Below are 22,174 nucleotides of genomic sequence, written 5' to 3' on the forward strand. Positions count from 1 at the left end.
CCCTAAATCATTGGCAAAATACCACAAAGACACAAACTGTGCCAACTGCTGTGTTTAGCATAGCAGTCAACTCCTATGGAGCTCATATGACTGGCGAGATAAATACACAAAGCAGGGAGCCGTGCCGAAGGCGGTAAACATGATGGAGAGTGCACGACGGAAGGCCAGCTAACCCTAGGGGTCCAAGGAAGGTTTCTCTCTGAGAAGGATTATCAAAGATTGAGGGTGCCTCAGTGAGCAAAACGTCCACTCCTTTCCCCCATTGGCAATCTGCTGCCATTTCTCTCAGCCTTCAAGGACCATACTGTATTTTATTTCATTGGTGCGCATTCTCTTGACTTCAAGTTGTAGTGAATTCCCCTCCCTTTGGCTTTTGAGTATTTTTGTGCTAACATTATTTTCAGAAAATAAGGACATATATGTTATTTGTGTGGTTTTTTTTCTGTCAAATATGAGTTTCTTGAGGTCAGAAATCTTGTCTGATGCTGAGCTTAGTAACACCTCTATATTGTACGGAGTGCCTTGTCTACAAGAGACTACAGGCACATCTTCTGGGTACTTCTTGAATTTGGAAGTCTTTTCCTGGCTTCCTTCCTCAGCCATACAGTCTGTCAGTGAACATGAACCTCCCCCCGCCATCCATGATTTATGACCAGTGAGGGAGACTTCCTGCCTCCAGTTCAAAGGGCAACATGGAGTAATGGTAGCAGGGCTTCGCTGCGGAAGCAAGAAAACAGGCAGTTTTCACAGGGGCCATGCAGGAGGAAGGTGTCCTTTCAGAGTAAAGAAACTTGCAATGTCATCGCCAGTACATTTGTGCTTTTGAAAAACGGGATCAAGATGCTGCCTGGCCAAACTTACCGGACTGTTGTTGAGGGTCAAAAGGAACAATAGAAGTGAATCCCTCTAAAGACAGAGTGTTTCAGGCCCAGTGGTGGCTCAGAGGCAATGCTGGGGGGCAGAGCTCTTCTGAGTCCCCTGCTGACACCGAGGCAGCACAGTCTGCCTTCAGCTGAGTGCTCAGAATTCAGTGCCTCGGGGCACAAAAGAGGAAAAAGGGAAAACAGCCTTCCTTCCTCTTTGCCTCCTGACTCTGAGGCAATCTGAGGTATCTGAGATGCTATAATTAGGGTCTAGGATTACAGCTCCGATGCAGGAAGACTTCCTATTTAATTTTACCAGGGCATACACCCCTTACAATGCCTGACACCTGCTCGAGCAGCCAAATAATTGTTTTGACATTGTGACAGTTGTAGAAAGTATATTTTAGAAAATTTCTGAAATCTGCCAATGGGGTAATTAGAATCTAATTCTCATTTGCCAGGGCTATCAGCTCTCTAGGCCAAATGACTCCGAAATGGTATGCTGCACTCCTTTGCTTGGCTCTCATTGGCTAGCAGGAAATTTAGCTCCATATAATTATTCCATTTCTTGTTGATGGTTGATTTTGACTTTTAATGATAATGTTCACCATGTGTTATGAGTTACTTTGGGTTTCTTTTCCTGATACTCATGATACTTGAAAACGGCTTTTGTTTAATTTTACCTCATGATCATTCGAGACATCAGTGTCCTTGCAGCATGACCCTGTAGCTGGCTCATGGCTGTGGGGTGAACAGCAAGTGGGTATTTGAACTTCTGCCCTGCCAGAAGGGAATTGGGGAGGAAGGAAAGCTTGGGGCATGGAGTCCAAGGAGCAGGCTGAAAACACACCCAGGATACCCTACTGTGTTTGGGGGTTAGACTTAGCAGGGGGCCTTGGGGCTGCTGGGTGTGGAGGAGATGCTGTGGCCTTCTTCTTCATCTTCTGAGGCTCCACTGCTGAGCTTGGGAGCAGAGTCAGGCCAGACAGACAGTCTTCTAGAACCTTACCTTTCCTCAAGCCCTCCAAAGAGCACGTATTTCATTCTCGTCACTTTTTTGTTTGTTTGCTTTTGTATTCTGAGACGGGGTTAGTTTCTCTGTGTAGCCTTGGCTGTCCTAGACTCACTTTGTAGACCCGGATGGCCTTGAACTCACAGCGATCGACCTGCCTCTGTCTCCTGAGTTCTGGGAGTAAGGCGCCCTCCCTCCCCCTGCACCATTCTTGTCACTTTAAGAATGAGGAGCTCAAGGTCTGGATTAGGGGAGTAGCCTGTCCTCAGTCACACAGCTCAAAGGTGTTCACTCTAAGTAAAATTCACGTTGTCCAGGTCTCTCTCTCTCTCTCTCTTTCTTTCTCTCTCTCTCTCTCTCTCTCTCTCTCTCTCTCTCACACACACACACACACACACACACTCACACATACATACACATGTACACACACACACACATTCTCCACTTCATTGCTGTGAGGCAGAGTCTCTCACTGAACCAGAAACTCACCATTTTGGCTTAGCTGAGCTTTTGGAATCTATATACCTACCCCTCCTTGTGAGGATTGCAGGTACATGTTTCCATCCACACCTAGCTTTTTATGTAGGTGCTGGGGATTTGAACTCAGGTCCTCAAACTTGCGCGAGAAGTGCCTTTACCCACTGTGGCATCTCTTCAGCTCTTGGAAGAAGCAAGCTTTCCTTAGAGGAGGGGCCAGGGCCACACATCCCTGTGCCTAGTGCGGCAGCAATTTGTGTTTGTTCACCTGCTTTGTTCTCTTTAAGCTATAGGTACTGCCTTTCCCTTGATGTTAAGGTTGTTCATAGGGCGTAGTCAAATGAAGGACAGAGAGCCGCTCCTCTGGGGTGAGTGCAGCCATGCAGCCCTGTTCCAAGGAGCCTGGCTGAATGAGCACAGTCTGGTCTGAATTTAACCTGCATGCACCATCGTGGTAGGGTGCTGCTGACAGGAGGGCAGTCTGTGTGTCAAGGAGAATGATGCCACTTCCTGTGCTCATACATATGAGGGTGCATCTTGCTCATTTTTCTTATTCTAAGAACCTGGCATTTACTTTGTGTTAAGACCAGGTTTCATTATGGAGTCCTGGGTGGCCTGGGATGTGCGATATGTAGATCAGACTGACACTGAACTTGCTCTTTTTCCCAACAACTCTTGGGATTCCAGGCACTGGGGGGGGGGGGGTTGGGGGCACCAAATGCAGCAAGACTTATTCTAATTTGGGGTATTTTTTTTTGACATTCTTGATGCTTACAAGCTCTGCAGTTCTTACAGTGAACAAGCTTCTGTCAAAGGTGCAGTATGGTAAGTGTACAGTCAGGGTCCCTCCCATGCATGTGCTTAGCTGTTCATGGGCCTGAGAGTCCATGGTTTGAAATGTCATCCTTGGAGGTAGTCTTCACCTCTTGTTTTCAGTGCTAAGATGGGTTTGTTAGGGCTTTAACTTCCTTGTAACAATCATTGGTATCCTGCTTGGGTTGCTAATGGAGTGTTGGGGAGAAAGCCACCGCCCCCCCAAGTCCTCTAACTTGAACAGAAGGCTCTGTATACTGAATAATAGACCAGAAATAATGGGGCTCGAGATTTTTCTACAAGTCAGCGCTGAAGATAAGTTCTGACTGAAAGAAGAAGGAGTCATTTTCTGAGACTACTTACTGTAGCAGGCACACTGTTGTTAACCTAGAATACATGATTATTTACGTCTGCAGGGTCACTGGGGCTTTGGAGAGTCAAATGTCATTCGTCCTAGACCATCGTAGAGCAAAGAGGTTTTGCTGTGCCTCCTACTGTTAAGTGTTTGCTGGCCCACGTGGACATGGCTCATCTATCCTAAAAGGCACAGAGAAGTACAAAGACAAATAATTTTGTTTATGTCATAGGATTCTTTTTACAGAAACAATCCTGTACAAACAATTAACTGCATTTCATGCACAATTTCTGCAAACAAAAGTGCTTGGTAAAGACACAAACAAGTTATTTTGAGCATCGTGTTCAATTTAGACTCAGAAAGTGAATCTTTCTCACTTGCTTTAGAGTCTCGCTTGTTGTGCCTGTCCATCTGTGTTTTCCTGCCCAGGCGTTCCCACATTGGAGCCCTGGCTGTACCTAGAGATGGACAGGGCAGGTTACATGGTGTCCTTAGAAGCAGTGTCCTTTAAAGAAGTGGAACAGGAAAGCAAGGCCACACGCGGACACAATGAGATGGTCACCTGCTGTAGAGGGAGGGAGGGAGGCCTTAGGAGAAGCAAGCCTACCCGGGGCTCAGTCTTGAATTCTGGCCTCCAAAATTAGAGAAAATTAGATTGCATAGTTTAAACTATAATAGAATCACTATATGTATAGTGATTATATATTGCGATTTTTTAATATGAAATCTGTTTTAACCAAATGTGATTTTTGCAATTATTTCTGACCTTTAGAAATGCCCAAGATGAAGTAATTTGGCAAACATGCTTTAATTATTTTTATGCTAGTTGTGAGCTGAGCTTTGCAGAGAGAGACTGGGTGTGGAGCGCTGTCATATTTCCATCTTCGGGCTGCCAGCTCATTGGGTACAGAAGAGCCAGAAGTCCATCTCTTCTTCATGAACTGCTTCTTACAGGGTGATAGTCTTTATAGCAGGGATGTGCTCATTCGTAACTGTGTGTAGTGGGTATACATTAACCACATGTGTGGTTTCAGGTCTGAGAAAAACCTAGGGATGGGAAATCCTACTTTAATTGAATAATAAACAAGTTAAAAATTTCCTCAAGAGGTGAAATGATGGATGAGCTAGTAGTTTCACGTTTTCTAAGAGAACAGGACTCCCATAGTGCTCACTCAGGTCCAGGCCTTTCATGCTCAGCCTCTTTGTGGGCGTTTGCTGTGCTTCATTCCTTCTTTGACCTTTGACCTGCCTCCATATGTTGTGGCTAGATACCTGGTCAAAGCAACTTAAAGAAGGAATGACTTGTTCTGGCTCATGGATTGAGAGGGTACGGTCCATCACGATGGAAAGGTGTGGCGTTGGGAGTGTGCGGTGGCTGGTCACATGCATACACCATGCTAGAAAGCAGGTAGGGGTTAACGCCCGTGCTCCCTGGTTTCTTCTTTTCTGTGTTCTGTCCAGGCTCCCAGCCCATGGTATAGTGCCATCACGCATACAGGATGGTTCGTCTTCCTCATTACAATTCTCTGAGAACTCTTTTAAAGATATCCCCAAGTGTGTCTCCTGAGCAATGCTAGGCCTGATCAGTTGGCTGTGAAGATGAGCGACCACACACACACTGAGTGGACTCTGATGACTGAGATCCGAGCTATATGTGACCCTGAAAGTAAGTTTATGCATCCACTCTATTGCTGAGGGTAATCATGGCTTCTGCTGAACACAGGCAAAATGCTCAGCTTAGTGAGCAAACGGACCCTGGACACAAGAAGAGTCTGGAGGGGTGGTCCTTCACCACTGAGAAGCGACTGAACTTTCTGCCCTTGGCCAGCTTGCTTCCACGGATCTGCAAAGCACAGCTGTCTCTCTTATCTCATATCTTGTACTATGTTATGATGATTTAAATATCTCTCTCCTCCTATAATACCTTAGCCGGTGAGACTCCCATAATCCTCACATCCTAACTGTCCTTAAATCCCAAATTTACATTTGATTGCAATCTCAGCTTGTCATAAAAGTGCTCACACAGAGGAGGCATCCAAAACTGCCGCAGTGGATGACAGGCTCCTGGACCAGGAGGGAAACAAATAGAGAAGGGAAGAGGAAAAGGGGGAGGGGGACCCAGTCATAGCAATGGGTGTGGCAGACTTGAGACTTTCCTTATGACTCCATTGTGTGGCTGGCTGGCAGTTGGTAACTACAAAATATCTGCTGTGATCTGACCCCCTGAACATTGGGCAGGTGAATGAAACTCCGCTTGGGAAGACGAGTGTTCCTGAGGCAGAAGGCTGCGTGTCCCACCAGGCTTTGTGTTATTTTGGTTCTGTCTACAAGTAGCTATTAATGCCTGAACCTCCGTACTGCAGAAACTAATATCCTCCCAAATGTCATTCTCTACGCGCCACAAATGTATTTCCTCAGACTAAATCCCTGCCTTTCTCTCAATCTGCTAGGATGAATGTGCAATTATTTTTTGGCCCCGAGAACATACTTTTAAGACACAACTTTGAAAAAAAAAAAAACTTCCAACACATCGTTATCGCACACGAGGTTTTTTCCCTTGCAGATTACTCACCTATGACATGAATCTTTAAGATTGCTTAGTTATGTGGGGGGTCTGGAGGGGGCAGGTGCTGGGAGTTTCTTTTCTCCTTCCTGAAGGAGATAGCTTGCACTTCTACTTAAAGTGAGTTGGAATTAAATATCCTCCTTAGGAAACTGAGCTGGCCCAGAAGGCAGTAAGACTCAGAGCTGTTTGGTTGACATCTCCGAGGACTGGGTGGGATAATAGCTCAGTGAGAAAAGCGATTGCTGTGCAAGATTGAGGATGCGAGTTCAAGTCTTAATATCCATGTAAAAAGCTGAGCATGGTGGTGTATGCTTGAATCCAGTGCTGGGGAGAAAAGGACATGTGGATTAACAATAACTAAGTAAAGCCATAGGGTAGGTGCCTGAAGAGCCCTGCAGGGAGCTGATGCTGTACATATTGGAGTTCAGATAACTAGCTCCTGTGTCTCTTGTAGGGAGCCTTCTGCTGCTTCTCAGCTCTATGGCAATAGCAACTGCCATGTTTGTGGCATCTGGCAATGAAGATGATGTCTGATAATGACAACGTTGGTGGTCACAACAAGGACAATGATGGATTGACTTGCTTGTCCCGAGACTTGAATTTAGTAAATGTCACATGGGTGATGCAGTTTGTATAAGCTGTCAACCTAAATACAAAATTAATGGATGGCTTCTGTAATTTGAGGGTGAGTCACTTACTCATTTGTGTGTGTGTGTGTGTGTGTGTGCATGTACCAGTGTGTTTGGGTTTGTGCGGTGTAGACACATGTTCATGTAGACACTCATATGTATGTGCATATGTGTCTGGATATATAGAGGTCAATATCAGGCCTCATGCTTGCCCAGCAAGCCCTCTTAACCCACTGCCCTTCCCAGCTCCTACAAGAGTATCTTTGTACTCAAAAGTAAGGTTTAGTACTTAGGACAATTTCCTATGTTTTGTTCTTCTTATTCCCAGAAACTATATGGAGTGGTGACATTTTGCTTGCTATTAAAAGGCAATATATGGAAAGGAATACTCTGGACTTCTTTGGTGAAGCTATTTTTTCAGAGGACTTTTCCAATTGCTGGGGTCCGCTCCTGTCTATGAACTTGGAACTCTCAGCAAGCAGCACTTTCTCTCCCAGAAGGAGAGACTGCCATGTCATACACACTCCCCCATGAGCGAATCTTAACCAGACAGAGGAGTATTATCCCTGTGTGGCTCTCAGCCTCTGTTCTTTCTCTCTTGCCTTTGGCTCTGATCTGAGGAGGAGGAGCCACATCTGTTGGTGGCAGGTGCCTGGGAGGTACCCTTCTGTGATTCAGCCCAGCTAGGATGGACAGTTCCAGGCAGCAGACAGCTCCACTCACCAAGGGTCAGAGTGGAGGTGGTTCTGTTTCTCCAGGCCCTTCAAAGGCTCTTGAGCTGTAGGCACATGGACTCAGTGTAATGAGGTTAATTAGGGCCCCTGGGAGAGTCTCAGCAGTCACCCAAGTCTTCTTTTCTTCCAGCAGTGTGGCTCCTTTGGTGACCTCTACAGGATCTGAATCTCCCTTATATCACCCCCACTGTACATCCACCTAGTAGACCAGCTGCTTCCAAGTCTTTGTCTCAGCTCTATCCTTGAGGGGGTCTGACAAAAAGTACTAAACGTGCACTATTTCCCCACTTTGACTCAGGGTCCTTTTTAGCCCAGTCTGGTCTTTAACTTGTGTAAGTCGCTGAGGGTGACCTTGAACCTCTGATCTCCGTTCTTTACCTGCTGAGTGCTGGGATTACACATGTACACCATTACATCCAATTGTATGCAGTTCTAGGGATCAAACCCAGAGATTTGTACACGTTAGACAAATACTCAAGCAATTGAGCTACATTCCTAGTCATGATCTAAACTTTTGTCTATAGGCATAGATTACTGTGTAGTTCAAATGCTGATTTCTGTACCCTCATGTCTGGTTGCAATCTTTGTTCTGAGAATCTCCTATCTTAAGGTTGTGTAAACACTGCTCCCCAATTGTTCCCTGGTATGCCAATAAAACAGCTTACAGCCAATCATTGAGCAGAGGACAGAGTAGAGCTGGACTTCCTGCCAGCCAGGGGAGGAAAAGTTAGAAGAGGAAGTAAGGATTCAGCAATGGAAGAGGTCCAAGAGACATCAGGAGAAGGCGTTGGAGCAGGGAAAGCCACAAAATGCTAGTATCTCTGGGATGTATGCTGGGACAAGGCCAGATTAACTTAGAAGGTTAAGAATAGAGTAGCAACTGCTCTGGATTGTGTTGTGAAGCTTGTTAAAATAATATAATAGATCCTCAATTATTTGGGTGATAGCCAGGTTAAGAGACAAACTGAGAAACAAACATAGTTTTATATAAAAAAATAACATTCACATTTTTCTGTGGACTTCTTTGGATGCCTTTGCCACCCAATCCTTTACCTCTTTCTTTCCAGGATCCCAATGAAAGCTTGTTTGACTACCAAGGTTAAGCACCCTTTGAAACTCCTTCTCCATCTTTGAGAGAATCCATCTCATATTAGTAAACTGCCACATGCTATTTGTGTGCACTGAGAGTGGACTTTGAGGACAAGGTTGATCTCATGTCCCCTGGGACCTCCTTGTCTTGGCACAGGCTGGTCCTCAGCCCCATGAAGGACAGAGACCAGAAAATAGCCAAGGACAGTAAAACCATTGCTCCCTTGAGAATAGCTACAAGACAAACTACTCCAGAGAGGCTACTACTATCTATTGCTTAAAAACTCTTGTGCAGTGGGAATGGAAAGCCAGGCACACATCTGTAGCGAGAGCACCCTGCCTAGAGATCTCTTCATGAGCACCTTGACATGAGTTTCGGCAAGGCTTCCATAGTCGCTTCCGCTGTGCTGTGATCACCCGATTTGATGCTCTTTTGTCTACCTGCTACTTATTATTTGTTCTTTTATTTTTGCTTGCTACATGCTTAGTAAACCCACCCCCCTTAGAGACAAAAAGTACAATCACCGTAGATCGTTTGACATAGATAGAGCATCTGTACTCTGGTCCCCTTACCTTGCTGCTTCTCCCATTGTCCTCACGTGGTTTTCACCTTTAACTCCCTCTAGCATTTGCAAGTTAATATCAAAGGAGGCTGGCGAGATTCGTTAAGTGCCTCAGAGCTGTGGGCAGAAGCTGCATCTGTGTTTTTGATTCTGGGCATCTCATATGAGCTCCAGCACAGAGCTCCCATTAGAGAGACGATGGCTGGAGCAACGTCCTGCTGCACGGAAACACAGGCCAAGAGGGAAGCGATGGCCTTGCTTCCAAACTTCGTGTCATATTGGCCACACTACCCTGTGGACTGGAATCCTGGCATGCATTTATAGGGGAAAAGGAGAAAGCTGACTGAGTGCTGGTATTCAGCGTTCTCTGCTTCCTGGTTGGCACCACGAACCAAGCCTTCCACCTTGATTCCACCATGATGGATAACGTTCCTCTGAGTTGTGAACCAGAATTAGTCTGTTGTCTTTTAAATCACTCTGTCAGGCATTTGGTCACAGTGATGAGAAAAATAACAAACACAGCTCCCAGAGAGGAACTGTACTGTGGAACGTCTCATGGCTTCTTCCACTTGAGCCTCTGTTGTATATTCCAGTTGGAGGGCTAGACCCGTGCAATGAGAGGATTAATGAGACTAGCTCAACGGTGTGCTCATGGGTGTGCCCATGCCCAGCACTTAGGGAGGCAGAGGGCAGGTGGATTGCTGTGAGTTTGTGGCCAGCCTGGTCTACAAAGTAAGACTAGGACAGAAAAGGCTACACAGAGAACCCTTGTTTTGAAAAGAAAAAAAAGGGGGGGGGGAGGGGAACTATTACTTCTTGTGCTAGTCATTTTGTTGTTGTAATTGTTGTGGTGGTGGCGGTGCTGGTGCTGGTGCTGCTGCTGTTGCTGCTGCTGTTACGGTTGCTGCTGGTGCTGGTGCTGGTGCTGGCAATCCTCATGCCTGACAGAGCAACTTGAATACTGAATGGTTTATTTGGCTCAGAGTTTTTGAAGACTTCGGTTCACAGTGGGGAAGGCAAGGCAGCAAGAACAGGTGATGGGGCCTATTCACATCATGGTGGACTAGGAGTCAGAAAAATCAAGGTAGGAATGAGGAAGGGCTGGCTTTAACCCTCAGTAACCTGCCCCCATACTTCTGCTAGCTAGACCCCAACTTCTAAAGGTACCATGGTGTCCTGGCTGGTTGACACAAGCTAGAGTCATCTGAGAGGAGGGAACCTCAACTGAAAATGCCTCCGTAAGATTGGGCTGCAGACCAGCCTGTAGGACATTTTTAAAAATTCATGATTGATATGAAAGGGCCCAGCCTGGTGTGGGTAGTGCCATCTCTGGGCTTGTGGTCCTGGGTTCTAGGGTTCTATAAGAAAACAGGTTGAGCAAGCCATGAGGAGTAAGACAGTAAGCAGCACCCCTCCATGGCTTCTACATCAGTTCCTGCCTCCAGCTTCCCACTTGGTTTGAATGGACTATTGACTTGGGATATGTAAGCCCAAACCCCAAGTTGTTTTTCATCATGGTATCTCATCACAGCAATAGAAACCCTTGACACATGGCCTCCCAAGATAGCGCCACCACCTGGGGAGTAAGCATCAATGCAGGAGCTTATGAGCGATATTTTAGACTTAAGCATTAACATTATTCATTATCCTATCGAAGATCATGTATTACAAATTAATATCATCTTTCAGCCTGAGAGAAATTTGGCTGTGATTCACTGGGCCAGATTGATATCTTAGTTTGAAAGTTACAAATACATAATGAAATAAGGGTGTGCTGATAGCTTTTTTTTTCAAGTATATGTTTTTCACTATAAGATCACATGGCTCTTTAAAATCTATTTTAAATTTTCTTCCAGGCTGGTTTTTCTGTGTAGCTGCATTTGAATTCTAAACAAAGTTACTTCTTCCTTCTGTTTTTTTCCCCCCTGTTATAAAGGCTGGTAACAGTTTCTATATTCATCCCTTTCAGCACATTTCAGTATGTTGCATTTGTTGGGCTGTTACAGTAGTTTGTGGACAGAGTGAGCAAAGGTTACCTTATTCAATTTTCCTTTTCCAGTCCTTACCAGAATGCCAGGCATATAATACAGTCACCTGAATTAACCAATCAATACAAACGTAAAGAAAGTGGCCATTCTCACTAATATCAGAAGTACCAGCAAAGATGCCTTCTGTGTCTGCGAGGGTCAAATAAGGAGACCAGGAACCATACCAGCCCTTTTTGCAGAGACAAATTTAATACAGGGAATTGAATAGTTAAAATGATTTTGAGGGACCTTAATTGCAGACACTCAGTTATTATATACTACATAATGATATTTTGGTCTGTGGTGGTCCACACATATGATAGCGGTGGCATGAAATTATAACGGAGCTGAAAGGATTCTTGTGCCTGGTGTCCTGCGGCCATCATGACGTCATAGCATAATCCATTTGTGGGCTGTTTGCAGATGTAACCACCCCTGCCAGCTGAATACAATTATGCGTTATCACACAATGCTACTCTTTTAGCATTCATTTTAGAATTTGTTCTTTCTGCTTCTTAAGTGAAAAGACTACAAAGGGATGCACCTCCTTACACCAGCATCGGTCTCTTACATCCTGGGGCCACTCTGCCCCTGGGCAGCCTCAAGAGGCCACACTGTGTCACTGACTTACACCATCTGAGTTTGCGTGAGAACTGTCTTTATGAGGATGGACCTACAGTGACAGCAGCACCTAGCATGTGTGTCTCGGACCATTCAGTGATGTATGACTGCAGTAAGTGTGAGAAACGTCTGCCTCCTGAGGACAAGAAAGAGACGAGGGGGCTGCTAGAACATGGAGGAACCCACACAGCCCAGTCCTAGACTACAGGCACTAGGCTGGTACTGGTGTCCCCTGAGGGCGCCCAGTGGGGCTGAGCCTAGGGCTTTGGAGGAAAAGCACCTGGAATGAAATGCTGTCTCTCACTCAGGGATCCACTGACGAGATGACAAGAACAGGAAATACACAGCCTGGGCAAATCCCCTCCCCTTCCTCTGCCCCACAGCCTCCCCTGAGACCCTGGAAGCTCCTAGCAGGAGGATAGCAAAAGTGTAATGTTTCTTGTGGAGCTGGACTCCTGAATCTGAACAGAGGGTGGGTGGTGTGGGGGAAAATAGCTTTACAGACCAGCCCAGATCACAAGGGAGTCAATTTCCTTTTTTTAAAAAAATTTTTTATTAATTTATTCATATTACATCTCAGTTGTTAGCCCATCCCTTGTATCCTCCCATTCCTCCCTTCCTCCCACTTCCCCCCTACTCCCCTCCCTTATGTCTGTGACTGAGGGGGACCTCCTCCCCCTGTATATGCTCATAGGATATCAAGTCTCTCCTTGGTAACTTGTTGTCCTTCCTCTGAGCGCCACCAGGCATCTCCATCCAAGGAACATGTTCAAATATGGGGCATCAGAGTTTGTGTGAAAGTCAGATCTCCTTCTCCACTCAACAGTGGAGAATTTCCTGTCCATCGGCTAGTCTGGGTAGGGGTTTGAGGTTTACTGCCTATATTTTCCTTGGCTGGTGCCATAGTTTGCGGAGGACCCCAGGGCCCAGACTCGCCTGTAGTTTTCCATCAGAATGGCTAAGATCAATAACTCAACTGACACCACATGCTCGCGAGGGTGTGGAGAAAGAGGAACACTCCTTCATTGCTGGTGGGAATGCAAACTAGTACAACCACTTTGGAAAGCTATCTGGCGCTTTCTCAGAAAAATGGGTATAGGGCTTCCTCAAGACCCAGCTATTCCACTCCTTGGAATATACCCAGAAGATGCACTACCACACAACAGGGACATATGCTCAACCATGTTCATAGCTGCCTTATTCATAATAGCCAGAACTTGGAAACAACCTACGTGTCCCTCAGTAGAAGAATGGATAAAGAAACTGTGGTACATCTACACTATGGAATACTACTCAGCTATTAAAAACAAGGAATTTCCAAAATTTGTGGACAAATGGATTGGACTAGAAATTGTCATAATGAGTGAGTTCACACAGAAGCAAAAAGAGCTAAATGGTACATACTCACTTATATTGAGACACTAGTCCAAGGTGTACGTCCCCATGAAAAACTGTACCTACCAGGAAAGTGGGTAAGAGGGGAGGACATCCTATTGAAACTTTAGGTGTAAGAAGCCTGGGAGAACGAGGAAATAGAAGGGAGTCAATTTCCTAATGGGACTCAAGATATCCTAGCTAGAGAAGTCTCTCCCTCCTTCCCTCCTCTCTCTCTCTCTCTCTCTCTCTCTCTCTCTCTCTCTCTCTCTCTCCTCTCTCTCTCTCTCTCTCTCTCACACACACACACACATATACAAAGTGAACATGAACACATATACCCACACATACACCCATGCATGCACACAAGCTTATATATACTCACATGCCTAGCACATATATACACACACAGGCATGCATGCACTTACACACGAACACTCACATGCCTAGGCACACATACATGCACACACACGTGCTTCTTGGAGAGCAGACTCTGCTCATTTGAGGAGAGTAATTCATGGTTTTTGTTGCTTCTCTCTTATAATTCAGAAAAGCTTAAATAAAGAGAAGAGATAGGTTGGCAAAGAGCAAAACTATCTGGCAACTTGTTTTGAAGGGATTTTCATCGTCCCCAGATTCATCTGTTCCTAATCCCATGATTATGTGCTGCAACTTTCCATTTTAAGTAGTGGGGATTAACAGATGCCTCCTTTATTATTGGTGGTATGACTGGTGAGCAGTGGGTCTGATTGAACTCTGCTGAGGCTCAGTGTACAGGGGAGGAGGAAAAGAGGCAGGCTTCCTCTCCATCCCGAGGGCTCACGTGGCTGCGCTTGTGTGAAGGCGGAAGTATCTTAGTGTCTCTTTCTTTGGGTGTCCTGGTGATCGCTGTGTGTAGGAATGACTGTTTTATTCTTTAAACAGATGAAACTGATTCCTTGTGGAAATCTGACTTAGGGCACGGTATGCAGTTTGTGAAAAGGGGAGAGTCGACTTTGCTTATTTTTTAAATATTTATTTATTTTGTATTTTATGTGTATGTTTAGGTGCCTGTTGAGGCCAGAAGAAGAGGTTCAATTCCCTGGAACTAGAGTTGCAGTGGTTGTTAGTCAGCTGATGTGAGTGTGGGGAGCTGAAGACAGGGCCTCTGCAAGAGCATCTAATGCTTGTAACGGCTGAGCCATCTCTCCAGCCCCAATAGTGGCTTTTGAATTCAGCTCAGTCATTCTCTGGGTGGCATGGAGGTCCTTACTTCATTTCATTGTTCACTTAACTATTAATGAGAATTACAAGTGTCCTTTCTTCTTCTTTGACTCATTCTGAGGATTTGGGGGTGGCGGCGGTAGCTGAGTATAGAATACAATAAATGTCAAGAAATCGGTGTGTGTGTGTGTGTGTGTGTGTGTGTGTGTATGTGTGTGTATGTGTGTGTGTATGTGTGTGTGTGTGTGTGTTTCCTCTATGTTACGGATATTGATCTCTTGTCAGACACTTAATTTTTGTATTCTCTTATTCTATAATTTGTTTCTTTGATGATTTTTTTCACTATGCAGACACATTTTAGCTTGATGCCTCTATTTTTGAAAGTTTTCTTTGTTTTCTGTATTTTTTGTGTCATTTCCTCCCCCCCCCAAAAAAGACAGGGTTTCTCTGTGTAACAGTCCTGGCTGTCCTAAAAGTCTCTTTGTAGATCAGGCTGGCCTCGAACCCACAGAGATCTGCCGGCTTCTGCCTCATGGTTGCTAGCCTTAAAAATGCATGTCTTCATGCCAGGATCACTTTTGAGTCTTTAAAGAAATCTTTGCCTATTCCAATACAGTGACATATTTCCTCTGTTTCCTCTAGTAGTCTCATGTCTCAGACTTCAGTGTCCGATCTGTTTTGAGTTAGCTTTGTCGTCAGTGATAGATAGGCTTTTACTTCTTCTCCATGAGAGTATCCCCTGGAGTTCCCCAGTACCATTTGTTTACAGGGCTGTCCTTCCTCCAGTGTATGCTTTTACATATTATAATGTCAGTTCACTGTAGATGTGTAGATTCACTACCAGACCGTCCATTCTGCTCCATTTGTCCTGTGATGACGTCAGTGACGTGTGTGAGAACTATAGTCTTTTTTTTTTTTTTAAGATTTATTTATTTATTACTTACAGTATTCTGTCTGCATGTGTGCCTGCAGGCCAGAAGAGGGCATCAGATCTCATTATAGATGGTTGTAAGCCACCATGTGGTTGCTGGGAATTGAACTCAGGCCCCCAGAAAAGCAGAGAAGTGCTTTTAACCGCTGAGCCACCTCTCCAGCCCGAGAACTATAGTCTTAATGACTATTTTGAAGTCAAGTCTTTTAATTAGTCTTGCTTTGTTCTTTTGGCTCAGCATGACTTTGGCCCCGTGAAGGAAGGCCAGCTTATGCTAACTTGATACAAACTAGGAAGAGAACCTTAGAGGAAGTGCCTTCATTAAATCGTCCTGTGGGACATGTTCTTGGTTAATGATTGATATGAGAGGGCTCAGCCCTCCCACAGGTGTGTGTGTGTGTGTGTGTGTGTGTGTGTGTGTGTGTGTGTGTGTGTGTGTGTGTGTATGTATGTATGTATGTGTGTGTGTGTCTGACCAAGCCAATAAGCAGCTCTCCTCCATATTCTCTGCTTTGGCTCCTGCCTCCAGGTTTCTGCCTTGACTTTCTGCCCTGGCTTCCCTGGTCGACAGGATTTAACCTGTAACTGACAGGAGCCCCTTCTTCCCCAAGTCCCTTTCAGACATGGTGTTCACTACAGCAACAAACACCCAACCAGGGCTCCTTTTTCTAGTTTGGTAAAGGATCTTGTATTTTGAAAGGGGATTAATGAGATTAGTTTTTTGTGTGTCCATTTAAACTTATTTTTACTAATGTTTTATAGTTTTCATTGTAGGGATCTTTCATTCCCTTGCTCCTAGGTGGGGTTTTGAAGTTATTGTAACTCGGTGTGCTTTTGTGATTTCTATTTCAGATGATTTGTAGCAGTATGTGACATCATTATTGGTTTCCATATCCTGTTTTGTACCTGGGAACTTTAGCCTCACAGTTGGTTTCTATTTTCTTCTTGAAGGTCTGCCTGAGGCCTGAGGTTCACCTTCAGTATTGATTCACTTAGCATTTAATCTGGTCTCATAGCAATGATGGCCTTAAGTTTGGGCAGGTCCCATGAAAAGGACACCAGGGTGGCAGCCAAGAACCTAGTCGAGTCCAATTCCCATTTGTAATTTTTTAAAAAGCATTTTAATGGGCTTCCGTGGGAATCATATATTTTACTGTGATGAGCCCTAACCATGAGGTGTTGTGGTTGGACCAGCCAGGCAGACCTTCATTACAAATCATCCAGGGAGTCAGTAGATGCAATCAGGGATAAGAGAAGAGTCACTGAGGTAGAAGGATGACTTTTCAGGCCACTGAGCTGAAGATGCTCACAGGGAGGCTCACACAGAGATAGCAGGGTGAGACACTGAGCTCAGGACAGCAAGGCTTTTGCTCATGTGAATATCCACTTACCTTGCATGTTCAAATGCCTAATGCTGTATCACTTGACATATAAGAATACAAGCAGACAAGGAGGCTCACTGGGTGTGACCTTGTGTATAGGTCATGATCCTGTTCAGGATGTACAGGCTGCTGACACCTATACCACCATATCCTAGTTGATTGGTCCATGTCTCTATCTACCCAGGCATCAATCCACCTGTGTGCCCACAGGCTAAGAGAGTTTTAACTTCAGAGTCAGGAATCAAATAGAAATGAAAACAAAAATTAATTTTATTATTTCATAACAATGGAAAAAATGCACCCAATGGCAAAAAGTACAAGTACATTATGCATTCCTTTATAACGATAACAAATAGGTATTAAAATACTCCCATGTGTCATGTAAGAGACACAAAGTGTGTTAAAAAGGAGACAAAATATTGCTCTATGTTTTAGAATCCAGTAGAAAGCACTTACATGTTTTTGACCTTGCCTCCTAGTCTCTCCCCTTTAGTCCACACGAGAGCTCTCGCCTCGCCCCTCCTAGACTACATCAGATAGCTCTTGATTCAGGAGTGTTGCACTTGAATTTACATCTGCCTAGAATGACCCCTCTCCAGACACATACAAATTCAGTTTTCACACTTCCTTCAGGTCTCTGCCTCAAGGCTTTCAGGCAACTAGAGAAGACCCATTGAAACGCCTTCTCACTTCAATATTCATCCGTTCAACCAAAAGTTATGTATTGAATGTCTGCCTTTTGAAGTCTCTCTTGAGGATTCTAGATTAGAGCACAACCTTCTGTGACCTCAGTGATCTAGCTCTACTTCACTTAAAATCTCTTCTAATTACCTGCATGCATGTGTGCGTGTACACACACACACACACACACACACACACACACACACACACACATCCCTTTTGTTTGTTGATCTATCTACCCCAGGCCCCAAATAGAATATACACACATATATATACATACATATGCATACATATGTATATGTATGTGTATATATATGTATATATATATATATATATATATTAAGGTAGATGACTTTGCTTATTACTTCATTCCTATGTCCAGAAACACCTTCGCAAAAATAGACAGATGCTCAACAAATACTGTTAAGCAAATAATGCAAAGAAGACAACAATCATGCTAAAAGAGACAAATGGATTGCAGCGTAGAGGAATGAGATTACTTTGCATCGGGGTTATGGATTATGAACCATTCAATGAAAAGTTGTTACTTAGAAAAATAAAGTTCGTATCTACTAGACGGGTCCATGGCTAGCTTCCAAGACAGATTTATCCAGCCTTTCAGAGAAAGAAATCGAGATGCTGGTTACATGTGATGAATGACCACATGATGCCTGAAAATTTTCCATTACCCATCGCTTTTTTTTTTTTTTTTTTTTTTTTTTGGCTGTCTGGGACCATCTGGAAACAAATGGGTTTGACCTCATTTCCCAAACTACTTGCGAAGTCTGTTCCTGGTAACCAGGAGCTAAATCTTCGCTAGTGCTGCTCTGCTTCCATCTCATAGCTGTGTCTGCTGATGGGACTCAAGAGGACACGGGGCATTTTTCCTGTCACAGAAGCCATTGCTCATTAGAGATGTAGCAGGCAGTAACTCTAATGTCCACTGGAATGGCTCCGTGGAAGCAGCCCTGCCAAAGAAAACAGGTGCTCAGTGACTATGGAACAAGTCTGAGCAGGAAATCTGAGCTGAGCGAGGACACACGTGGTGACCACTGTTCTCATGGCTGTGTGGACCAGACAGGTAAATGTATGCTCCCAGGAAGCCAGAGAAGACCCTCTGAAGTTCTGTTTCCTATGAGCATCCATTCTGTGGTCATTTGTAGACTGTCTGCTTTGTACAGGGTTCAGAGGATGACACAGGCTTGACTTAACCAGAGGGCATACATGGCGCATCTGTGGGACCACCTCAGCTTTCCAGAAGCCTTCCCTTGTTGGTTGTCTGAATCAAACAGTCCCACACGCAGGAAAAAAAAAACAACAGTTAATTTCAAAAGATTTTCTAAAATAGCAAGAGATAGAGGCTGGGGCGGGGGGTTGGGGGGATGGCCCAGTTGGTAAAATACTTGCCTTGTCAGTGTGAATTCAGATTCCCAGAGCTCTCGTGAAATGTCAGGTGTGGTGGCTTATGCTCATAATTTGATGTTGGCAAGATGAGTGGTGAGACAGGGTCATCCATGGAGCTCACTGGCCAGGCTGGTAAAGATCCAGGCCAGTGAAAGACCCTGTCTCAAACAAAAGGTTCCTAAGGAATGACACCTAGGCTCCTCCTCTGATCTCTATATGTACACACAAGTACATACACATCTATATACAGATAGGCAGAAACAGGGAAGGAAATTTCCAGAAAACAAAGATAGGGTCTCAACAAAAGGTTCCTAAGGAATGACACCTAGGCTCTTCCTCTGATCTCTATATGTACACACAAGTACATACACATCTATATACAGATAGGCAGAAACAGGGAAGGAAATTTCCAGAAAACAAAGATAGGGTATGAAGACAGAATTTCTTAGCATGTTTCCCTACTAGGTCCCAGGTTTACTGGGAACCACCTCAGCTCTTCTCTTTTGTTGGGTGTGGTGTCTCTAACATTCAGGATATCTGGCTAGGAAAGATAATTTGATCCTGGCTGGAAACCCCACCCCAAGGATCTGCCCTAAGAATGTCAATCTCATTTTAGAGCAAAACAGAATGAAAATACCAAGACTACAGAGCCAAGACAGACAGGCAGATCACTCACGTGTAGGAGGCCTTGAACATAGGTCACTTTTCAAGGTGCTATCAGAAGACAACATAGGCAGTTACATATGCTTTGCCTGGTACAACACTAAAGACTGAGGCAGCTGCCATGTTTGTTGATGCCTGAGGCATCCTCAGAGACTCGCTGAGTATCAAGAGTGATGGATGGATGAGAACTTGGGTAATCATTAGTCCAGTTGACACTGGAGAGGCTTGGATTATGAGATCTCTGATTCTATTTAGGCCTGTTTATGTGCAGATAAGAGTCATGATTTATAGTTACCAGAGGGGAAAGGTCCGTGAGTACTTCAGTCCCTGTGTCTGAACAGTCTCAAGTGCAGTGGGATGTGAAAGAGTCAATCCTCTCCAGATGTCTTGACACTGGCTTTGTAGTGATGGGCAGTTTGGTAATCTGGTGGATGCAATGAAACCTGGACCACAGGGCATTGTGGGAGGGGCACTCCATGAGCCTAACCGAAGGTGAAACAAACCTAGAGGCATTTCGGGAGAAAGATGTCCTGTTTATAAATATGTAGGAAACAACACAGTGAGAAACCACTGATGATTAAGTGAATAATGAATTCATGTTCGTCCTAGAGAGAAAGAGATAAAGAATTGTACTTTATCTTCTTTTTATCTTTTTCTGTGTGTGCATGTACATGTGTGTTCCCGTGTGTGCAGGTGCCCTTGCCTGTATGTGTGCATGAATGTGGAGGCCACAGGTCAACTTTGCCTGTCTTCCTCAGTCTCTCTCTACCTTGTGTTTTTTCTTTAAGATTTATTTTTATTTTATGCATATGAGTATTTGCTGCATGCATGTAAGTGTGCCATGTGTGTGCCTGGTGACCACGGAGGCTGGAAGAAGGCAGCATATCCCCTGGAACTGGAGTTTCAGATGGTTGTGAGGTGCATTGAGGGTGCAGGGAACTGAACTGCAGTCCTCAGCGAGAACAGTAAGAGTTGTTAATCACTGAACTATCTCTCTAGCTCCATCTTCTTTTTTGCTAGCCTTACAGCTAGCCCGTTAGGCTAGGCTAGCTAGCTGGTGAGTTCCAGGGGTCTACCTGTCTCCTCTCTCTAGTGCTGGGATTACAAATATGCCACCAAACCCAGCCTTTCTACGTGGCTGGTAGGTCTCTGAACTCAGACTCTCATGCCTGTGAGGAGGAACTTTACCAACTGAACTATATCAGGTGGCCTCGTCCTTTATAGACAAGGTTGCACTCCAAAGGTCAACTTTCTTTGGAACTCTGTATGTACACCAGGCTGGCCCTAAACTTGCAGCGATCCTCCTGCCTCTGTCCTGCTGAGTGCTGGTATCATAGATGTGCATGACCGTGATTCTATCTCTTTCTTTTCCAGATCCATCTTTTCTTTTCTGTATCTACTCAGTCAGTCCAACCGACACCATTTTAATGTATTAGAGTGCTTGAGCTATCTCTTAGTGTCCTCGTCTTTCTATGGACCAAGCCTTTGAGATTTTAACTTCCCTTGTCAATGCAGATCCACTAAAGTGTTTTCCTTAAATAAAAGTCATAAGATGCTATTTGAGTCTAGTTATTAGGATAAGTTTGTTAAATTCTTGGAACTCAGTGCACTTCTACACAGTTAGGATAGGCATTTCGAAGAGAGACTATAGAACTTCACATTAAATTTTACACTTGTAGTATCACATATAGTTTATGCACTTACCAACACCCAAAGCAAAACTCCACAATAGATTTAGAATTAGAAAAAGTTAATTTTATGTCCTCTTTCATAGCTTGCATCCGTCACCTGCATTCAGTGGAGACTTTGAATCTGGTTAATTTTGGAGTTTGGTGTTTTATTTATTTGCACGTATTTATTAAATAACAAAGTTTATAAAAACTAAAACAAAATTTGGAATGAGATGGCAGCCCATATCTGATCCTCTACAGGCACAGGTTTTCCTTGAGCCCTATTGGCTGAGGCCTTGGACTTGTGTTAAGCTATATCTTTCCTCCTTGTAGAAGGCATAGGGCTCCATTGAACTATGCTCTGGCTTAGGCCCAGTGGATCTTAAAGGTGTTCTTGTCAAGTGCCAGCTACTCTCAAGAGATGACAACTGGTGTAGTTGAGGATGCCCCTGAGGGAGGTGTGTGGGCTATACCACTGCCCTGAGGTTTGGGAGACAGAGGCACCTCTGGATGGAAATCTCATCACCGATGTAAACCAATCCCAGGTCAGGCACCTCCCACTGCGGGAGGAAAAAGGCTGCAGAGGGCCTGGCGTGTAGCCCACACTCCCTACCTAGTCCCAGCATGGAGGACTTGTTCCATGGGCCTTTCTCCTGCTATTGCTACAAAACAGGACTCTGAGCAGCAAGTAAGAGAAATCCCAAGGGCTTGTTTTGATTGCCATGGGAAAGGCCTGGGCTATGCCGGCTTTCTAAGGAGAAGGCCCAATAGGATGCTCTCAGCATCCCACCCAACCCCCTGGATCCTATCACCAGGCCTTTTCATCCCTCCTCCAGCTTCAAAGGACACTTGATCCCAAACAGCTGCGTCATCTACTGGAGACTCAGGTGCTCGGGTTATTGGAGCTCCTTTGCTTCACGTGTGTGCATAATTCAAAGTGCTGGAGAATGTGCACTTCCTGCCCAGCCCCATGGAAACATCAACTGCTGACACGAGAGCGTGTCTGTCCACCTCTCATGCCCCTCTTTCCTTCTCCGTGTGAGCCTTCTGACTTCGTACCTTCCCTTGGCCTCCTCTTCTTAATCAGGTTCTGTCTGAGCCCAGTATCTGCCCTGCG

General features: G+C 44.8%; 1 protein-coding gene across 3 annotated transcripts in view; it reads left to right on the forward strand.

Annotated features, from left to right (window-relative positions):
* Positions 1 to 22,174, forward strand: part of LOC311580532 (uncharacterized protein) — a 283,282-nt gene that overhangs the window by 138,677 nt on the left and 122,431 nt on the right. The window contains exons 2-3 of one of the 3 annotated variants that reach the window (XR_014773498.1): positions 4,982 to 5,186; positions 6,541 to 6,667. The exons of the other annotated variants lie outside the window; for them this stretch is intronic. The gene's annotated coding sequence lies outside the window, so the exon portion shown is untranslated. Of the gene's footprint in view, positions 1 to 4,981; positions 5,187 to 6,540; positions 6,668 to 22,174 lie in introns of those variants that run through there. 3 annotated transcript variants of the gene reach the window in all.

This window comes from Acomys minous (assembly GCF_964271855.1).
Source record: "Acomys minous genome assembly, chromosome: 13".
Lineage (NCBI taxonomy): Eukaryota > Metazoa > Chordata > Mammalia > Rodentia > Muridae > Acomys > Acomys minous.